Genomic DNA, 21,470 nt, shown 5'->3' on the forward strand with positions numbered 1-21,470 from the left:
CTGGAGGAGTTTGTGGTTATTTTATATTATATTCTAGGGTGTCTAGGACTTTCAGTTCTCCTTGGGCAAGCTTAAAACGTGCTAGACTCTGATGACTGTGAGTACTTCCCCAGTCATCAGACCACAAAGAGGCAACAAGCGTGAAATACATCATTTTGAAGAGAGAGTCTAGATCGCCAGACCTGTAACTCAGACCAGCCACACTCCTTTTACAATTGAAAAGATGTGTATCAACATGCAAGTGTACAATGCTGTGGGAAACATCAGCATTTCAAGGTGCATTTCAGAGCTACTGTTCCCTTAGCACCAATCATGAGTGATACTTCCCTTCTATAGCTATTCAAAGGCCAACACAGGAATGAAAAGAGCATTTGATGGCCTTAAAGGAGGTATAAACCCAAACCTGTGGGTTCAGTAGAGAAAGTGCATCTGCCAGCAGCTTTCAGACAAATGTGTGTGGATTGCAGTACTCAAGAGAGAATCATTAATGATTCCAGAGCTGCGAGGAATGAACAGCCCATGAATGTCTCTGCTCTACCTTAGTAGCACCACTTTCTTTCTCTTTACGAAACAGACAGAGGCCATTCCATTCTTATTTTTCTGAAAATGAAGTGTCATTAACATTTTGGACAACTTTGGACCCTGAGTGGGGCCCAAGAGCCTGTGTGTGGGAAGTTCAATGAATGTACCAGATGAAAAATGTGAAGTTACATGTATCTGAATGAACTTCTGGTTGTTTTAAACAATCTGGATTTTTTTTTTCTTGTTTTGCTGTTTGGCGTGAATATTCTGTATTTCAAACATTTAAATTGTGCTAGAACTAACATTTTCAAATAGGTCATTCTTTTGTGAACACAGCTAATATAATCCATAAAATCTAGATTTTTTTCCAATCTGCTCGTTTTATTCCTGTAGAAGCGACAGCTGTAACAGCTTTCCCGGCTTCCACAGAAGTCAGTGAAAAAAAATCCCATCAGCTTTAAAGGGTGTAGATTTTCCTTTTCAATGGAAGTGAATATTACTGGGGTTTTGCTTTGTTGTTTTTATTATTAATATGCATGATTGGTTACAAATTTGAAGAAAAATCTGCATTATTACATTAATCTCTAACTCTTTTTAGAAAAAGCATCAGGAGTTTGGTATCCAAACTTGGATTTATGCCCAAAGCAGAAACTAAGCTTCTTCTGCTTCAAAATCCAGTTCAACAGACATTATAGGAGATACCCTACAAGTACAAACTTTGTCCTACAGACTTACACAGGCTGATTACTTGCATAACAGAGAAGTGAAACAGCCACAAAGTTTGGCTCGAGTTAGATCATTGGTTCCATTAATCCTTTGGATCAATCAGTGTATAGGGAGAGAAAGCATACGTTCAGAGCATGAACTTGGATGATGCACTTTGCCTCTCAAGTTCTTCTTCTCAAGCCAAATGAGATATACAGAGCACTAACTTCCAAAGCTGCTCTTTAGCACCTAACCTATTCTTTAAGATTTCAGCCTTGTACTTTCTTGACTTTTAAGCAACACAGAAAATGTCTTCTGGAAACATAATAAGGTATATATTAAAGCTAAGTGCTGATTTTCTCTGAAATTAATTTATTTAACAAAATGTATAGGCTTATAAAGAAAAATGTAACAATAAAGAAATGTATCTTTCTTTTTGCTGAGTTTTACTGATGTAATTTTACTAATTCAGCTGTTACTGAAAAATATTTTTAAAGCAGAAGATAATAAATGTTATTCTAGGCCATGATCCCATAAAACATTCTGCAGAAATCCACTAACCTTCCTGCCCAGCATAGGCTCAGTGGGGAAGTACAGCATGGGCTTCCAACATGTGGGGCCACTTTCTTGTATAGTTTCAATCTCCAATAGGCTGTTGAAGCAAATCACTTCAAACCTATTCAGTTTATTAAACTGTTTGAAAATTGGTTTTGGTATTAGGATTTTGCATCTCTTACCTGTTCTCTTTCCAGGTTGCAACATTATGCACAGCTTCTTTGTTTTCATAGGGAGTTTTGACAAACTTGCAAAAGCGTTTGTGTTTTCCTAAACAACATTTTCAAATGTCTGGGCTGATATATCATTTATCTGCAAGTTTCTTTTTTATCTGTTGTGCTTTCATTTTTTCATTTCTTGTTAAAAGTCTCATCCTCTGTGCCATTAAGATCTGAAAGATGACTGGTCATGTTCAACTTTTTTCCTTCTTTACTACTTCCAAGGTGCATCCAAGTCTTATCATTTCTTTCTGTCAAACATTTAAGTCTTCAGTCTCTTGTGTAGGTCTTAATAATAAGAGGAAGCTTTTAGTTGTCTCTGCCTTGATGGCTCTAGCCTTCAAATATCTCTGGTGGTTTTGTTGTTTGGGTTTTGGTTTGGTTTTTTTTCCAGGTGCTGCCAAGGAGCTCTAGATGGCTTTTCCTGATGACCTCACCAATTAAAAACATTACTTTTAGGATGTCCTCGAGAATTTATTTGGGGTGAAAGAAACTAACAATGAGTATGACTTCAGGTCAATGATATTAAAAGCAAAACTGCACAGAGCACTTTCAGTAACTGGTGTTTACATTAAGGCATGCTATTTGGTATCTAGCTGAACCAGAGTCAAAATAAATGTAGTTTTAACTTATCTTTGTGTAATACATCAAATTAGCATTTCTAGACTGCCAACATCACTGTTTTTGCTAAACAAATAGCACTAAGCCAGACTGCTACAAATTTTTACCCTGAAGTTTTGCACTTAGAATATCATCTGTCAAAAGATTGCTTTCAAAGCACTTTACAGACATTAACTAATTAGGCCTAATGACACTTCTCTGGAAGTAATGAAGTGTAATTAATTCCCTTTTGTGAAAAGGGAATTTAAGGCACAGAGAGATCAAATGATTTTTCCAAGGTCAAGAAGAATGTTACAGAAGATGTTGGAGCAGAACCCAAATGGTCCAATCCTCCAAGATTGTGCTCTAGGCAAAGAAACGCAACTATCAGCTGTGGGAGGAGGACAGCTCTTCCCTTCCTTTCTTTGTTATTACAGAAGTATGGGAAATTAATTGCTGCACAGACATGCTTTCATTAATTCCATACTAATGGCCATCAAAGTAACAGTCCATTAGGAAAGAAAGCTATCAACCTCCTCCAAGTTCTGTGTGTAAACTGTGGTGAAGAAACTGTGTATTTCAAAAACTGTGTATTTCCAAATCATCACTCTACCCAGGAGAAAATATTTTTTGTTTTATCCATTTTTATCGATAATGTCATTTACTATCTATTGTAGAGTCGTGTTTTTAATTCTGTACATTTTTATTCCTCAGAATTAAATCTTATGGTGACAAGTAACAGGCCACAGAATTTAAATTTATATGTAAAATGTTATCTCAGTGATTTTTTGAAGACATGTAAATTCATGTCTTAGCTTTGCTATAAGTTTTGGGGATTATCCAATTATGTTGGCAGGTCCTCGGGAGGTTTTGATACAAGTAAGGGCACCTAAGTCCCACTGGGTGGAGAACAGACAGGGAATGAGTAGCTCCATAGAGGAACAATTTCACCCAAACTATCTTTGTGCCTTGATGTTTTGATCATCTGTCTTAACCCACTCTAAGTAACCTTGATAAAATGAAGCATAAAAAGAAAAGGGAGCTACTGAGCAGGACCTGTCTACCTGTGTCTGCAGCTGCGCTGTTGAAAGGTTAAGAAAATGGGAACTTAGCCTTTGAAGATTTGCTGATGGGAATTAATTGACTGTAAGTCTCATTTGCATACTTATTAGTGTATTTCCAATGTTAACTGGCTTGCTGGACAGTATTTTCTTGTAGTTCATGCTGCAAGGTAACTGACATCATCACTGGAAGCTATAGCCGGTCTTGCTGAGAGGATCTACAGGGATCTTTGTGCTAAAACAAGTAAGACAGTGTCTTTTCCACTCTCCTGTACAACCTGATAGGAATTTTGCCTCCTCACTTTGCACTGATAAATCACTGATCAAAACGTATAGCTGTGAACAAAGAAAGCAACACCCGTGATGTATGCAAATGTACTTTTGTTTTGTTTTAAATAGCCACAGATTTTTTTTCTGTATTCACCATGATGGATTTAGCAGCTGAATCAGGCAACAAACAGTATATGAACCAAAAGGCAGTTTATAAAAGGTTTCACATCTGGACATAATTTTTTTTTCTATAAAATAAGAATTTACTTTATGAGTTTATAAATTGCAGGTCTTAAACTCTTCACTGAAAAATCATCTATAATCTAACCACAGTTCATTTAAAGACTACAAAGAAATGTATTATTTTAAATGGATACCATCGACTTTCCCCCACACCAACTTCTCTTCTGACAATTATTTTCCACTGATGCTGTAGCTATTAGCAGTATGGCAGTACTTGGAACTTGAGATCAAGGTACCTTACATTTGCTGCTGCTGCTGCTGTAAAGCTCTGTTGTCCTCAGTTTGAACCTAGGTGAGTAAAAATGGTTATTTCAGAAAAATAGTGATATAATCTGCAGGATTCCAGATATCCAGCAAGGCTATTACAGCCTAATATTTTAGTATCTAATTCCAAGGGCATCCAGTAACAGGTAGGGCTCAGAACAACTCCCAGCTGGCAGTGCTTCTAAAAGAAATCAGATGTTGTCTTAACTGGGTTCCACATTTACGGATGTAATTGTGTACTGATGACCATGTGGCGTCTTAAAACATAACATTTAAATAATGGACATTTAGTATGTACCTTAAAGTTATGACACTAACTCCTTTCTGTCCTTTTGCATCAGAGCTGTCAAGTCCTGATCCAAACAATTATGTGTTTGCCTATCTTTTCACATGGCCCAGGTGTTACAAAACATCAATGATTTCTTTGTCTAGTCATACTATGTATTCAGTTTCTCCCAGTACATCCCCTACTCACTTCAGTTTTCTCAGCTTGGACCTTGACCCCACAACTGGTTATCCAACCCCCCAGTAAGCATTAATATATGAGAGAGCACCGCTGCAGCTCCTCCTTCCTCTGCTCCTTTCCTCCCAGACTCTCTACAAGGTCACAACTCTCCTAGCTGAGGCTGGCAATCCTACTCCCCTCGTCATTGCTGAGCCTGTGACGTTTCACAAGACATTTCATCATGGGACTAAAATCCTTCATCCTTAGAAAACAATTTTTTTCTTTATTTTTTTCATTATACTTGTATTAGTCCACAACGTATTTCAGACTGACCGAACAGTTTGTGTAAAATCCGTAGAGACCAATGAGTTAAATATCAGTTCAGAAATGTGCAACCTGAAAGCAGAGGCTTAAAATGGAGACAGTTTGTCAGCAGTCTCTTCACTGCCTCTCACTAATAATATGATTGCATTGTGGTACTTGTAGCACAAACTCTTGTAATGACATTACTGGAATTGCTGGGGAGGCATAATATATCCGAAGGTAACATTTTTGATATCCATAAATTTGCCTGTCAAAGTTTTCATGATGAACCTATTTTTCTCCTAGCATATAAGAGAAAACTAGTAATTTTTTGGTTTCTGTTTATGTTTTCATATCTCAGAAACAGATTGAATTTCACTCTAATACTGTAGAATTTGAATTAATGTTTTAGCTTTAATTCACCTTTCCCATGTGTAAAATAGGAATATTTATCTATGATGCATTTAATATCCATCTTTCAAAAATGCTGCTATAACAGTACACAACAATTTGGAAAAAAAAACCATAAGAGGCTCCAAAGTGCATTTTGATTAGAGAATTATGCCAAAACACATATAGTATCACTAACAGAGCTACACTAAAAAAAAAATGGATTAACTGCAAAACCAGATAAAAAATTACTTCACTGGCCCATACTGCTGTGCCTGATTTGGGCAGCGTTCAAAAATCATAGTAAATGACTAATACAATAAACTAATACAATAATAGTAAATGACTAACACAATAAACTTCTTTGTATGCGAAGAACTATATTTTAATCCATCTTCTAGAAAACCAGAGGCCACAACAAAATGATGATGAATGGATATTAAATAAAAAATGCAAATTAAGCACTGAAAATAGCACTGTGATAGGTCTGTGTATTGGTGGGATATATCTCATTTGTCTTCAGCTTACTCAGTCTGAGGCCGTGTAACTCTGGTACCCTCAGGCTGCTGTTTACCTCCCTTATTTTAGACAAGTACCTTAGGGTGGGCTGAGCTGCTTCTGAGTCTCATAAGGAAGGAACCTGGCAAACTAGTTTGTAGTGGTTTACACCCATGCTTAAAGTATATAGAATAAACTGAGATTAACTGTACTTAAAGGCCTCTACACAAAATATTGATGGAAGTTTTTTCAGCTAATTCTAGAGGGACCTGACCACCTCACTGTAGTATGACCAAATCAGAGGTCTGATCAGGAGACTGGTCTAAATTTGAAAATAATTTTTCATTATAAGGCAGTTCTCAAAGTGAAAACTGCTGCCGGGAGTGATTTTCAGCTTTGAAATTATATCTGGCAAGATCTTTGCCCAGATTTCAGTTAATTAAATGGTGAATGTTTAAAGGCAGTTTTTAATTCCGTAATGGACCCACCATAAGATTTTTTTTGTTTGAAAAGTGCTGAGTATAGAGTACATGCCACTTTTCGAGAGAGAGGAGTGTAGAAAAGACTATAGCTGTCAAGAGCCATCTTAGTTTTATCCGAAGTAATAACTAGCCAAATTCAATTTAGGTGCAATAAGGTTTTTTTCAGAACTGTAATAAACTTAGGGGGAAGAACTTCATAAGGAAAGCACACACACATCTGTATGTGTTCCTCGGAAAGCATACATTAAGCTAGACAAACACAAAACACAGCTTACTCTTCTGGATGAGCAGCTGGAAAATCTGACCAAGATGTCCTCAAATAGTCAAATTGCATGAAGGAGATTATATGTTTCCATCAATGTTGCAATTTAGGATTTGCAACAAAACTATACAGAGAGACCACAGTCTTATCCTTTGTTAAACAATTGTGCGTCGAGGCCAGTTCTTAGCCTGTGCCCTCTGTTCCTCTCTAAGGTGCCAACTGTTTTTTCAGCTACTTGTGTTCTCATTGCTATGTTTGTACCAGTTTTACCCAGCTCTCAAAGATGCATTTGTTCAAGGATTGCTGACTTGTTTTCAAAGTGTGCCCATATTTCCATTTTTCTGTACTATTTTATTGAGGATTGAAGACACCTGGTTCCAGGCTTCAGTTCACACAAACAGATCCTGCAAGCTCAGCCTGGTGACATGTCCAACCAGTTATGGTTGTGACTTCCTATTAAGGTGGGGATTTTGAGCAGCAATGGCTACTATTACTGGACAATGGGGCAGTTGGAGCACTTCTTCTCTTAGTCCTAAAAGGCTTTTCTCTCTATAAAACAACCTGCGTCAAGGGAAGGAGAATGAGAAAGCACACAGCATACAGATACAGATAGATATTTGACCATGTCTATACTCTTTTTTTAATCCTTGCTCATCTCAGAAAGCTATGTTTGCACAGTGGAAAAAATGTCTTTATTTACATTATTGCCACATCAGATTGATGGATATCTATTTTACCCTTTTCATGTGATCTGAATATAAGCAGCCCTCAGCCTCTTGCTTTCAATATTGGCCTTTGCAGGGCCTGTGCTGTGTCCTGATGCTCTTTATGAACCATTCACCCTATCCAAGATATTCCCTTGAACAGGCCTATAGGGAGCCAGTGCTGATTTGGAAACCTGGAAGTTTCTGTAGAAGATCTCTATACTTTAATTACATTTACTTTAATTAAATCTACCTAGGCAGTTCCTGAGCCAGAGCCTCATTTTCTCACACAATAAGGGGTGGAGAAAGTTTTTAGAGTGGAAGTCATGAACCTCTCCCTTTCACTATCAGGGTCTGAGAGATGCCCAGTAGCCTCTGTGACTCACTCTAATAGTATAAATCAGTGGGCTGTCACGGTATTTTCAGATGCTTGCTGTCAGGAACAGAGTGGAAATCTGTATCCTGCCTGCAAGCCAGGAAAATAATTCAGGAAATGAATGCTCCATTTTTGGAGAGTAGAAAATGTTGTAGAGTCAAAATTTTCGTTTCCAGCAAATCTTTAATTAACATTCATACATCAGGAACTAGCACTCACATCCAAACTATTCACATATTTTTTTTATCTTTTCAGTGCAGTCACACCAAAATCAGTCCAGTTCCTCTTTCTCATTCTTAAACTACTACAGAGAACATGCAATTCCCTTCAGCAGCTCTTGGAAACCAAGGACATTTACCTCATGTTAAAGTGGTCATTAAAAAGAATACACTAGAAAGAAAAGGATTCCATAAGATTTGAGAGCTTTCTTTAGGGAAACGTTATCATAGTAACACTGTATTTACCCAAACTTACAAAAAATACATAATATAGGCTTAGAAAGCATACCTTGAATAGATCTTCAGTGGACTATGTCCTAAATGACACTTTTAGGACTCCTGGGTAATCCAGAATGTAGAATATGTACTAGTTTTAATTTCTTATCTAATAGAAATTCAGATCAGAACACAAAACTATAATTTCAATTCCTTAATTTGCATAATGTGGTCATTTGGAAATCGTTTCTTTCATCTGTGATCTTTGTAAGGGAGGCTAAGAAGTATAATTTGGAACAACAAATCAATCTAGAACTGATAACTGTATCAAAATTAAAATCTGCCAATGTGTAGGAAGAAGGAGACCTTGAACATAAGAGCTTATATTCCACATATTTCCATATGTTTCCTCTGACAAGAACTCTGCTGCTGTTCTAGCCCCAGTAACAATATAATATGGATCTTCTGTTCCCACCAGAATTAATAGGATTAAATGTCCCTTGACGCACATGTTCCATGCAGTGGTCTCCCCTGTCTGGAGCTTGAGAAAAACAACAGTATCACATCTACTGAAGTTACTGGGAATTTTAACCCTTGTAGCACTGTTAACTATCTCACGTTTACAATCAAATCCATTTCATGGCCTAAGTTAGGTCATGAAGTGTGAAAACCTTTTAAGCCAAACATGTTCAAATGGGCTTTTATCCTTAGGATATATAGTTGTAAGCAAACATATGTGCCAGCAAAACAAGTGTTCATCTAGAGATATGACTCATCATACACCTGTGGAGCTAATAGGAGGTTTCAAATTTTGTATTTAATCTTAAGAAGTTTGCGGTGCAATTATTACCATTATAGTCATTATTAGCATTGGTAGGGGATCTCTATAGTTACACAGGACTATATTTGCTGCTCCTGACAGAGCAGACAGAAGTACTGAGTACAGTGAGTGTTTTCAGGAACTGCACTGATGCTTCTGAGCAGAGTTTTGCTTTGTTTTGTTTTGCTCTGCTTCAGATCTTACCCCCTGCTGCATCCTGGAGTTTGTTTTTCTATATTCTTTCCTTCCTTGTAGTTTAATTAAGTGAATTGAAGTGAACAAACAAAGCTTCACACACTTGTAAATTGCCATTTACAATACTAAGCTTTCCACATTCATGGATATTGCTTTTTGCATATTTAATTTGCAGGCTGTATGTAAGAGGAGTGTAAACAGAGACTGTCCCATGGGATTATCAGACAGGTGAAAAATGAGGTGCAATAATATTGGACTAAATAGAACAAAAAACCAATGAAATAACAGCTTGTGAGAACAGATTATTGGGGAATAGTTATATGCCTCACAGCAAGGAGCACTATTCTGTGGTAGGAAAAAAAGTGTTTGCATACATTTGATACTTGAAATTTCAATACACTGGGCAAATGTCTAAGGTAAATAAATGGACTCAAGCAGGTCCACTTAGTGATTAGTTGCCTTTTTTTCAACTGTCTACTTTGACAGTTAGTTTGTGCTAACAAAATCAAAACCAGCCATGTAATATCAAGTAAGGACATAATTCCTGACAAAACATTATGAATTAATACATACATTATCAAGAATGGACATCCCTGAATATTATGTGATCATTGTAATCACGACCAAATAAAGTAAATTATTTTAATCTTCCATATTTAGATCAGAAAACCCACAAAAAAATGTATATAATTCTGTCACTAGTGTACAAAGGGCTCCTAGTATGACAATGGTTAAAGGAAACAAGAAGATGGAGGCCTGTTCAACAAACAAAGGATCAAGAAAGCTGTATATTTGTGCTGAAAAAGAACATTTGAAGCAATAGAAGTGCCATGCCACATGAAACCACATTTCAACTCAAATGGCTTGAGTGGTGGTTGCCGGTTCCTCAGCAGAAAGAGAATAAATTTAGAAAAATAAAGCTTGCAGAAACCTGAAAGCCAAAACTGTATTTTATGCTTGACATAATAAAATCTTTATTTAGTTTGTGTTGTCTGACCTGCCCTACTCCTGCAGACAACAATATAATATTGTGGAAGATCTAGCAGGAATTAAAAGACCTATCTTAAAACATCTGGAGTCTTAAATTTAATGCCATTTACTGGTATTTCAGTAAACTCTTAATAGGCACTATGAATCTATTTACTGATGTCTGAAATCTGGTTCTGTGACCATTTTTGTCCTTTCAAAATGTTATCTTGGTTTCAAGAACCACTGAAAAGCTTAAGAACCTTGTTTTTCAGTTGATTCTTTGGACGTTGTCTTCTCATTCTCAGCTATGACAACTTTGAGCCTTTACCTTTTGGATAATAAGAAATTTTAATCATATTTTTTCAGAATTCCTACTGACAATCTCTTCCCCACATTTATTAACACTTATTATTTCAGTCGGTTCTGCATCTGCTTGGTTTCTAAGGCAATATAGAGTTCATCCATTCATTAAATCTCAGAAGTCACATCACTAGTTAGAAACTGATACTGCCAATGCAGACATCCTATTGTGAGACATTTACTTCTTCCAAGATTGATTATGGTAATTTTTATTACATAGATTTCCTAAAGCTGTCTGACTCAATTTATAGTCCCTGATGGTTCCACTCTTCTTGTCCTTAAAGCTGCAACACCTTGCTACCGATTTGTTTTTTATGAAGAGAATGCCCTGGTAATATGTGAGTACTTGACAACCATACTATCTTTCCAAGGTTTCCACACTAGTTTCAATCTTTCGCTGTTTTCCAGTTCCTGGCCTGGCTCCTTGTCCCCAGATCTCAGAGCTGCCTAGAGGCACTGCATTCCTTCATTTCACTCAAGTGTGGAAAATGCTTTCTGCTAAGTCACCAGGTTCATAACACCATACTATTAACATTTCAATCCCAAAGACTCCCATGAATATATCAGCCTTGATGCTGTTAAGGTCTAGCAAATGCTTCTGGGAGACTCCAAAGCCAGTCTGAAACGTGACCTGGTACCTTTGACTAGGTCTACATTAGAAAGGAGTCTCGTCCAACAGAGGCAGATTTGTTTGGCAAGAAAGCCTCACTGAAGTTGAGAGGTCTGCCTTCAAGGAAATGGGAATATAAACTTGGAAATAGCTGGATGGTTTTCAGCTGGCAACTCTTGCATTTGCTGATAATCATTCATAGCAAACTCTTGTCCCTGGAAACCCTTCAAAACAATGCTCTAAGGAAATCTTCCTGATTGTCGATGTTGCCAGGTGTGGTCTCAGAGAGACTTTCACCTTTGTAGATCTTGTCATGTTTTTCTTGGCTTTCACCAGGTCTAAAAGTGTCAGCAGAATTTTTTTCTTTGAAAGATGCCAAATAGGTCATTAAGCTGGTGTTGAAAGAAGTTCTGTGGCACACACAGTCAGGTATCTCTGTCCTTGTGGAACAACAAAAGTGTTCCAGCTTCTCTCAGTGGAGAGGCCTTCAAACTGCTTTCTTGTGAACGTACTGCTGGTGCTTGTGTCAGAGTTGTTGCTTTGCATGTTTAGTTTTTCACAGCAAATACCACAAATGTACTTCTGTGAGGCTCTGAGTTGACTTTATAAATCATGAAGACTGTGAGGATGCTCCCGAGCATCCGGAAGCAGGAAGACCAGGTCTGCCCATGGAGTCACTATGTCAAAAGGAACTTGCTAATAGGAAATACACTGTGAAGGTGACATGTTCGGTGACATGTTTGGATAGGCAGATGTGCTGGTCTGCTCTCTCTTCTGCATCTAGTGTTCTGGTCCTGCCATGCTTATCCTCCACTTTTCTCGTTGTCTGGACTGGTCCGAGAGCAGACACATCTATTTCTTTTTTCTGTAATATGCAAATCAGATTGTGTTTACTTGTGCATTTTCTAACACTGGTTAATTTCTGCCTTATCTCATCTGAGAATAGTACTTACCAGACTAATTTCTGAATTATAGATGTAACCAATGAATTATCCATGTAATTATACCAGAAATTAATTTGGCCCATTATATTTAAAAATTTATGTGAACATAGGCTCCATCCCCCTCATTTAAATATTTCCTTCTCTTGCTTAGATATACAAGATCTGAGGCTGAAAACAGCCTGATTTTCATTGTACTGGAGTACAGTATCAATTGCACTTAGGCCCCCATAGAGAGGAAATCAGCCACTGCAGGGGATTCTTTTTCCAAATTGGATTTATTTGAATACAGAAAATGGAAAAATACATGAAAATCCATTATTCCAAACATCTGTCTGTATCAGAAAGCCTCCATCAAGATCACGGGATGTGTCATAATTAAATGGCTTGAAAATAATTTCTTGAGAGCAGAAATTTTATATTCAGTCATGCATAGCAGTGCATAAGAGGCTTTCCCCTCAAAAAGCTTCTTTGCATTTTGTTATTACTCTCCCAAGAAAACAAGATCCAGTATAAATCCAAAACAGAATTAAAACTTTTGAGAATTCAAAGGTTTATTTACAGAGATGGAGGTAAACAACCTATAATTTCCTAGGTTCTGACCCCTAAGTATTCTTTTTTTTCTGCACTAATGCTTAACTCACATATAAATAAAATGCTTGCTGGTCAGCTGAGTAATGGAACAAAGAGGAGTTTGAGTGATAAGAATTTGCCACCGTTCAGACCCTGAGAACACGTTTCTTCTACATGAAGAGAAAGACTGTGACTTTCCTTGTGCATCCTCACCCAACACACCAGAAGTGGCTGCAGAGAAGGTATATCAACAAGCATTTCTGATATGAATCTGATTCAGGGATGTGAGTCAAGGGCCAGACATACATGTTTTGCAAGCAGTGCATGAGATCCTGAACGTCTGACACTTATGTAAGTCATAATTCCACATTGCTCCCACAGGGCAAAAGCCTTGCATTTCTGTGAATCCCTGTGAAAGGTAGTATTTCTTTGCAAGATCTAGACCTAAAACCAGAGCTGAAGGAATCAGGAGGAGCCAGCTAAAATGTCATATAAAAAATAACTTCTTGAAGTTGCAGTTTATAGTGTTTATGGGTGGAAATCAACTAAATATGTTGGCAGAATGACACTCAGTCTATTTAATGAAAGACACAATTCTTTTGTGTGTGGGAACATCATATCACAACTGTGCAACAACATACTTACACTAGGCATTGAAGTTTCCCTTTGTTCCAAAGAGATATTAATCATAGCAGGAAAAAGGAATCTATTTGTCTGTCATCCTTAGAGAAAAGTGTTAAAATGTATAAAAGCTCAAGCTTCACATGACATCAGCACTGTTTGGCTGAAAACTTTCAGATCTTTCAGTCCTGCATAAAAAGACATCAGTTTTTGAAATGTACATGCTAAAAGAAATGCAGGGGCATGATGGTTGTGAATACAGAAAACTATTTGTACACAATCAAGTTAGGTAATGGTGCAAAAAATTGCTCTATAAATCAATCAGCCCTCTATACTTGTTTCATTAAGGAATAATATAACTCTGATATCATTTCACTAAAGTTGGCTAAGTTTCTCATATTTGATTTCCATCCAACTTTTTTTAGCCAAACTCAGCATTTTAGAAACAAAGGAAAGAAAAAAATCCAGTGCAGATGTACATTTTCATGATGTTTAATGCAGAACAGCAAGGTTGCAGTACATTAGTCATCATGGCAAAAAGCCTATATGGAATATTAACTAAATTTTGAAGAAAAGCTGTATTTGTTCTAAATGCCTATACTTGGTGATTGCAGAACATTTGGATATTCCAAAGTGGGTGTGAGAATTATCATTAAGTCAGGGCTTTACTGGATAACCTCTCCCTACAGACAAACTTTTGCAGCTCTAACAGCAATACAATCAGACCTTAAAGCAATTTTTGCCTCATATTACCATTTGCACACGTTTATTCTGAAATGCTGTGTACAGAATGAGAAAAACAGCCATTGATATTTCCTTGTTCATGGAAACACCTCATTCCTGATTCACCTTCTACACGTTTTTTGCTTGATCCTGTTAACAACCCACAACTCAGAGAAGGTGTTAAGCTCCTCCTGTTACCATTTAGTTCAATGGGGTGACAGGAGATTTTGACCAAACCTGTGATCATGTCACACTGAAGATCACTTAACTTTTGAGAGAGATGAGATCATGTGGCTCCTTATAATCACCTTGTATCAAGTTTAAAAGGATGCATATAACGTTTCATACACACAATCATTAGTCATCTGAAATATTAAAAATAAAACACCCTCCAAAATATCAGCTTACCCCCCGTCCTCTGCTTTGATAATTTAAAGTAAAATCCATCAGACTTATTATCCTGAAGGTTCTCTTCTAAATGGTAACCGCCAGTATGTGTTCTAGAGTGTTCAGAAGTCATACTGATACATAATGGATAATTTTCATTTCAACTCCTGGATACATGAAAAATCATGCGAGTAAGCAATTGGCATGATAATGCTTTTAGTGCTGAACAAGCTAAAAGTTGTTAAGTAATTTTTGACACTGATACCATGTTATTTTGTAAGCTGAAGAAATAAGATAGGTAAATGCATGTTTTTAAACATTTTTCTTGGTGTAATCATATTTTCACTCCATTACTGATCTTTTATGTCTGTATCATTAATCCATTCCAACAACACATTTTTTTTCTATTTTGGTTTTGTTCATTCTTATAAATTTATTCACTTGCATTTTTACTTGCCTTTTTCCTCATGCTGTGATACATTTCTCCCTCTCTGTACATCATGAACTTTTTCTTCATTGATCTGCTGATTTGAACATAGCTTCTTCTGTATCTTGACTTATCCTTATTTCAGCCCACCAATATCTAGGTTCCACTTAGTTCTGAGGAAGGTAAATCTCATCTCAGAAAAGAGTTGTCCAAGTAGTAAATAGATTAAGCAAGGTCCACTCCATTTATCAGAGACTCCTGAACTGACCAGCAACGTACGCCTTCCCACGCTCTCCACCACATGATACAGCAAAACCTGGCTATCTCCACTCCTCAGAGGCCCATCTCCTACAGACAAGGATCAATGTAATTTGCATTTCATGTGTTCATCCACGTGCCAAACACTCACATCCAGATTCCTGGGTCTGTGTCCACACTGCCTGGTTCACATGGCTCTTTTAGACTTACTATCTCCCCCATAAATCCTTTCAGCTCTTTGAAGTATACTGCCCTGATCCTCAGACTTCAAAGCATATTCCAATCTGAATAAACACATACTGCCTAAATCAATCTCCCCACACTCTGCACTTTTACTGTAATGAATAAGTTTGATGTCATTTCTTTTTTTTTTTTTTCTTTTTCCCCTTCTCTTAGTGGAAGGCTTAAAAGCAGGTGTTTTACTGACAAGAAAAGCGAAAAAACATTCTGGTTTTTCACCCCCTGTACACTAGGTCAATCATCATCAGAGTCCAGCTAGCAGAATCATAATCACTAATGCAGCTACCAGAACTGCAGTGAAATGCATATCAGTTTAGCTAGATAGGAGAAGGCTGGCACACAGATGTAGACATGGATTATAGGTAAATATGTCAAAAGAAATGTGAAGCAGTAGTTGTTGTAAAAAAAAGGCAGCAGGAGGAGAACAGCTGACAACAGAACATAGACAAGGAAAGTGAAAAAGGAGAGGAAGACTGAAGCTATAAATCTGTTGAGTTACAGCAGAATCCCTTTTTCTTCATACCTTAATCAAGTAGAAAAATTCTTGAATGGGAGGTGCACTGTGCCTTTCTCATACTAGGAAAAGGGGTAAAACTATAACCTAATCAGCTATTTGGATAGTTAAGGTGCTGCCCTGTGTTTAGGGAGACGCAGCTGGAGTGAAAATTAGATTGGATCAAACCAGAACAAGGACAGCCTGTAATTATTCCAGTCCTCTGAGCCTAGGCTTTTACTTTCCATGGGCAGCTGGAAGATAGCTAGACAGCTGCTCTCTACCATTAACAGAGAGATAAGTGATTTTTTTTTTAATCCATTTCCAAAATCAGATTGATTGTTGATTGACAAGCATCCAAATCTTTCTGTTTCATCTGAGCTGTGTCTAAAAGGGACAGCAATAAATTTGATTAATTAAAAAACAGGTACCTGTGATATATGCATCCCAGACAAATATTAAATATTCTGATTTCCAGTCAGTCAGTTTTAGTCCAGGCTGAAGACACTAACACCCAGAGAGGACTGACAGCATGGATGACTGCTTGAAAAGGAAAGAAGAAATCACATGGATCTACCATTAAAATATCTTTCCAGGGCAATCTTTGAATCAATATGGTAATGGATTGATTTTGTAGACTAACAACTGATAAACAGGTTTGAAATATTCTGTGAAGAGAAAAAATAGTTTAAGGCCTTTTACTTAAAGAGAAGGACTTATAACCTACTAGGATTGAAAAGTATTTACTTTTCAGAAACAGTTTCAGATTGGGATAAAAAGAGTAATTGAAAGAGTCCTAATTTCCTTTTATAGCTCAACAGCCAGAGTTCATACAGACAAAATAGATAAGGACTATAAGGGTTAAAGAAAAAGGTGCTGAGTTTGTAAATGAAGTCAGAGTAGAAACCATTTCTTCCTACACATTTTTTAAAAAGTGAACGGACAAAGAACAGGATAAATGTGTTTTACAAATGCTAGAAACATATGCAACAAGATTGTTGTATTAGAAACATATGTTGAGGGAAAATTATGATTACATTGGAATGACAAAGACTTAGTTAAATCAAGCTATCAACTGGGAGATAATATTACCGGCATATAAAGTTTGCAGATGGGTGAGGTAAAACAAAAGTAATGAAGGAGGGAGAATTTGCGTGTGAGGAGAATACTGAATAAACAGAAATAAATGACACTAGGATTTTGGCTGACACAGTAGGGACTATTTGAAGTAAAGTGAAGAATGAGATATGGAAAAAGTTAGTCCTTGAATCTAGCCAGAGAGCTTCAGAAGAGAATGAGAAAGCATTATCAGGAAATGTTTTTACAGATGAAGGAAGTCTGTATCAAACTTCGTGTAATGATCATGTTGGGAGTTCAATTGCCTAGACATTTCCTAGGAAAATATGAGTGAGGAAAAAGTAGGAAGGAAGCATGATTTTGAAAGTAATACAAGATTATTTCCTGTACAGGAAAAGGGTAATGTAGATACAGAGACTAGAAATAAAGCAGATATGATGACTAGAGTGAAAGCTGGGGAGAATAATACAATAATTGGTGCAATACTCAGGCTGAAATGCCATGAAGAGTAAAAGGGTAAATAAGAATTGTGTTTTAGTAAAATCAGACTCTGAATGAGTATTAATAAATTAAAAGTAGCCTGAAATCCTCCAGCTCTGTCAAAGGAAATTTAGAAACACATGAGATGTGTTTAAGAAGGCTATATTCAAAATACGAATAATATATCATAAATAAAGACAGAAAAATCACTGATTTTGTGTCAGGGAAGAATAATGCACTATCAACTTCCACTAGCAGGACAAGTATAGAAAGATTTTGAGACCAGTAATGAAAGTTTCCAACAGCTTAAGTGACCTATGAGCTTGTGCCAATCCATTGTGTTACCCCTGCTGAAAGAAAAGCAGGAGAAGGAACTAGAGTCGAGCAGAAGAGATTGGATGCGAAGAGGAAAATTATAGTTATCTAAATGTATACTCACACGTTAGCCCACTTCTATGGGATGATCCTCACAAATGAGCTTGGGTGCCATGCAGAGAACCTAACAGTGATCCTCCACTGTACATTGCAGGGGAACACTCATGTCTGATGTGGAGAATCTGGTTCAGGACTGTTGTCTAATAGAGCAGGACACAGTTCCCCAGGGAACCTACTTTCTCATGAACAACCAGGTAGCCTGGAGCAAAGTGCTTTTGTCTTTTAAGGATGATACCAGTGTATCACTAATACAGCATTTGCTGTTGAGTATTGGCTATTAAAAGGGTGGTAGGTGACTGTCTGAGGAGCGCCAGGATGTTTCAGTGTATAGAATAATTTCACCCAGAACTATTGAAGTTGTCCTAAACTTCCTATTGCCCTGAAGTTAGTGCATGTGTCCTGCTCTGGAGACAAGAAAATGAGTTCAATCTGCTATTCCAAGTCAGTGAAGAAACATGAAGATCACCTTGCCACACACTGGTCATGTTCTTCAGTCTTCTTCCTTCCTTCACCCTTGTCACTGGCTCCAAAGGGCTACTGCTGAACCCTCTTCTTTGTTCATAGCTCTAATTTTGTTTAAACTAACAATTGCATTGCAAATTCCACTGGAACTAGGTTTGTTTAATTTAATGTGTACAGAATTCTTTTGTTTCACATTATCCCAGGTTACTTTTTTCCTCTCAGAACTGCCACAAAATAATAAAAATGACAAAAATTATCTCCACTCTACAGACTGTCATCACCTTCATGCAAGGAAACTACTTTTTTCCCATTTTTGAACAATGTTCGGACCCAACACACTTGTGCTGCTCAGTTCAGCCAAAATCACTTTGCATTCCTGTCTAGACACAAGACTAGATTTTGTCTCAGGTAACCATTTCTAAAGCCACAAGGAATCCAGAAGAGACCTCCTAGAGTTACCCAATTGAGAAGTGGACAGATAGTCTGATGATTTCCCATGTGAAAGGAGTATACTTCTACCTCTGAAATACAAATAGGACTCCTTGGGGTAAAAATCTCCAAAAAATTTGTCCATTTTGTGAAAAGTAATGACTTATCTATTTATCAGGAAGTTTAAGTATACGAGAATATTCACACATGCAATGAGTAAAAGTCAGATTGAACCTTGATTAAGCAGTTAGTCATAATTCTAGGAACCAAGACCACGTATCTCAACACATTCTTCATCATGTGTTTATTCTTATTAACTTTATTCTATGGCTCAGTTGTTGCCTGTTCTCCAGTCCTCTACAACTGGCCCCTTGGCAATCGACCATTTGAGCTATTTGCAAAATTTGCCATTATATAGACTTTTAAAAAAAAAAAAAAGGTGCATATGACTGGTATTGATCTATTAAGTCAATTTCCATCCAGTTTCATCTGCACATCTACTTTGAATCAGTAAATTTTTCAAGTCCATTTAACTCTAATTTCAGCACTCTTCGGTCAAATTCTATTATAACGTTTGGCTTCCTAAGTAACTTCCAAAGGACTCAAGCTATTTATCAGGTTGATTACTAAATAGTATACAAAGTCTACATAGATACTACTAAATACTGCAGAAAAAGGGCTTTACAACTGCTTCCCCTTAAGGAAAAAATATCTCGGGGAAAAACAGAAAAAGGAAGAGACACAAGGATAAATAACATGGGTCACAGTATGACCACACAGATTGCTGTATTCATATGGTGTGAAGTGTGAGCACATGTTCTCTGTCTTTCATCTCTCTTCACACAGCAAAGGGCTCAGACTTTCTCTTCCTGGACCAAGTTATGAAATAAGAGTATAAGTAATTTTCTTGTACTGAGACAATATGAACCAACGTTGAGGTTTGAAAGTCCACTGTTCTAAGGATTAAAGCATACTTTTAACATTTTGTATGTTCCTTGACATTCATGGATCAGTGTTAGAAGGTTGATCTCACATCTGTTTTCCTCTGAGTTTCTGATAATTCTACACATTTCTCCTTTCATTCATAGCAGCCTTCCACTCCCATGCAACAGACTAGTAGTAGCAAACACAGGTCCCTGCTGTGTAATTATCAAGACAGGAAAGATCTGAGAAACGTTTTAAATGGAGACAGTTGTGTTTTGTAATTATTGTAAAAAAATATGGATAGAAATATTTAAGGTTGTACTTTTGCAGGGAAAGTGATTAATCCCTATTTCAAGCACCGCTTAACTTTGAGCCAAAGCATTAGGAAATTAAAAAACACACAACTATCATGTATATTTCTGAGGACCTGAATAACTCATCATTCTTACTCATAAGTACTCATAAGGCAGTGTAGTCATTCCCTCACTTCCCCCCAGCAGTGAGGAAGAAAATGGCAAAAAAAGTTGGAATATAATCTTTATAAAACAGAACTTTTGTTGGGTAGTTGGCTGGTCTTGTGCCTAAAAAGCATAAAATCTCAAAATACGGTCTTTTTCAAAGCTTTACTCCCTACCCCCAGAGAAGTATAAATAAGAGACACAGGCACTCCTCAAGCTCTGAACACAATCACATTTAGCAGTGCTTGAGTCACAGCACCACAGTGCAATCTGCCTAAGTAGACCTGTTCTCCCACGTTGACCCTACTAACTTTCATAGGACCCCAAGCATCTGCAAGAAAATACAAGAAGACATCAGAACCTTAATTATTCCCAACCACTGCTGTATATTTATATTCTGAAGTCAAACAGAGAACTTCATTTTCTGCTTATATTTAAATGTGGAAATTAATCACTTGGGATTGTAATTATACATATGATGCTCGGGGAAATTATAATAACATCCAAAGTATCACATCTTTAGCCTGCATTTTGTCTTAGACATGTTAGGTAACGCTTAATGAGGCATTTTATATCCTATTAAAGCTTTATAGCACACACTACCTCCTATTAAAATTCGTTATTCAGTACCTAAGTGCAGCTTAAAATCATTATACAATGATTTTATATATATATAAAATATCTTTTTATATATATATAATATCTTATAAAATATAAACATATTGTATAATTTTCCTGCATGTTAGAGGTAATGCAACTTAGTAGAGAAGGATAGAGCTCCATGCAGTGCAGTGTTCCATATTTGGTGCAACACTTACAGAAATAACTGCCAGTGATAATATCTGCTGGTTGGAGATCATTTGTGTAGCATTTGTGTACTCTTACATTGCAGTTACCAGGATCTTGATATATGACTGAAAATAATACTTAAATTCATTATTTCTTTAGTATAAATCACCTTGGTGCAATTCTTACTAATAAATGTTTGGGGGGGAGTTGACCCTGGTTGGATGTCAGGCGTCCACCAAAGCCACTCCCCTCCTCAATTGGATAGGGGAGAGAAAATGTAATGAAAGGCTCATGGCTGAGGTCAAGACAGGGAGAGATCACTCATAAGTTACCATCATGGGCAAAACAGACTCAATTTGGGACAAAATTTAATTTAATTTAATTTATTGCTAAATCAGAGCAGGATAATGAGAAATAAAACCAAATCTTTAAAACACCTTCTCCCCATTCCTCCCTTCTTCCTGGGC

Source organism: Empidonax traillii, unplaced genomic scaffold (genome assembly GCF_003031625.1).
Source record: "Empidonax traillii isolate 1590-97213 ecotype Southwest subspecies unplaced genomic scaffold, ASM303162v1 scaffold355:size2308892, whole genome shotgun sequence".
In the NCBI taxonomy this organism is placed as follows: domain Eukaryota; kingdom Metazoa; phylum Chordata; class Aves; order Passeriformes; family Tyrannidae; genus Empidonax; species Empidonax traillii.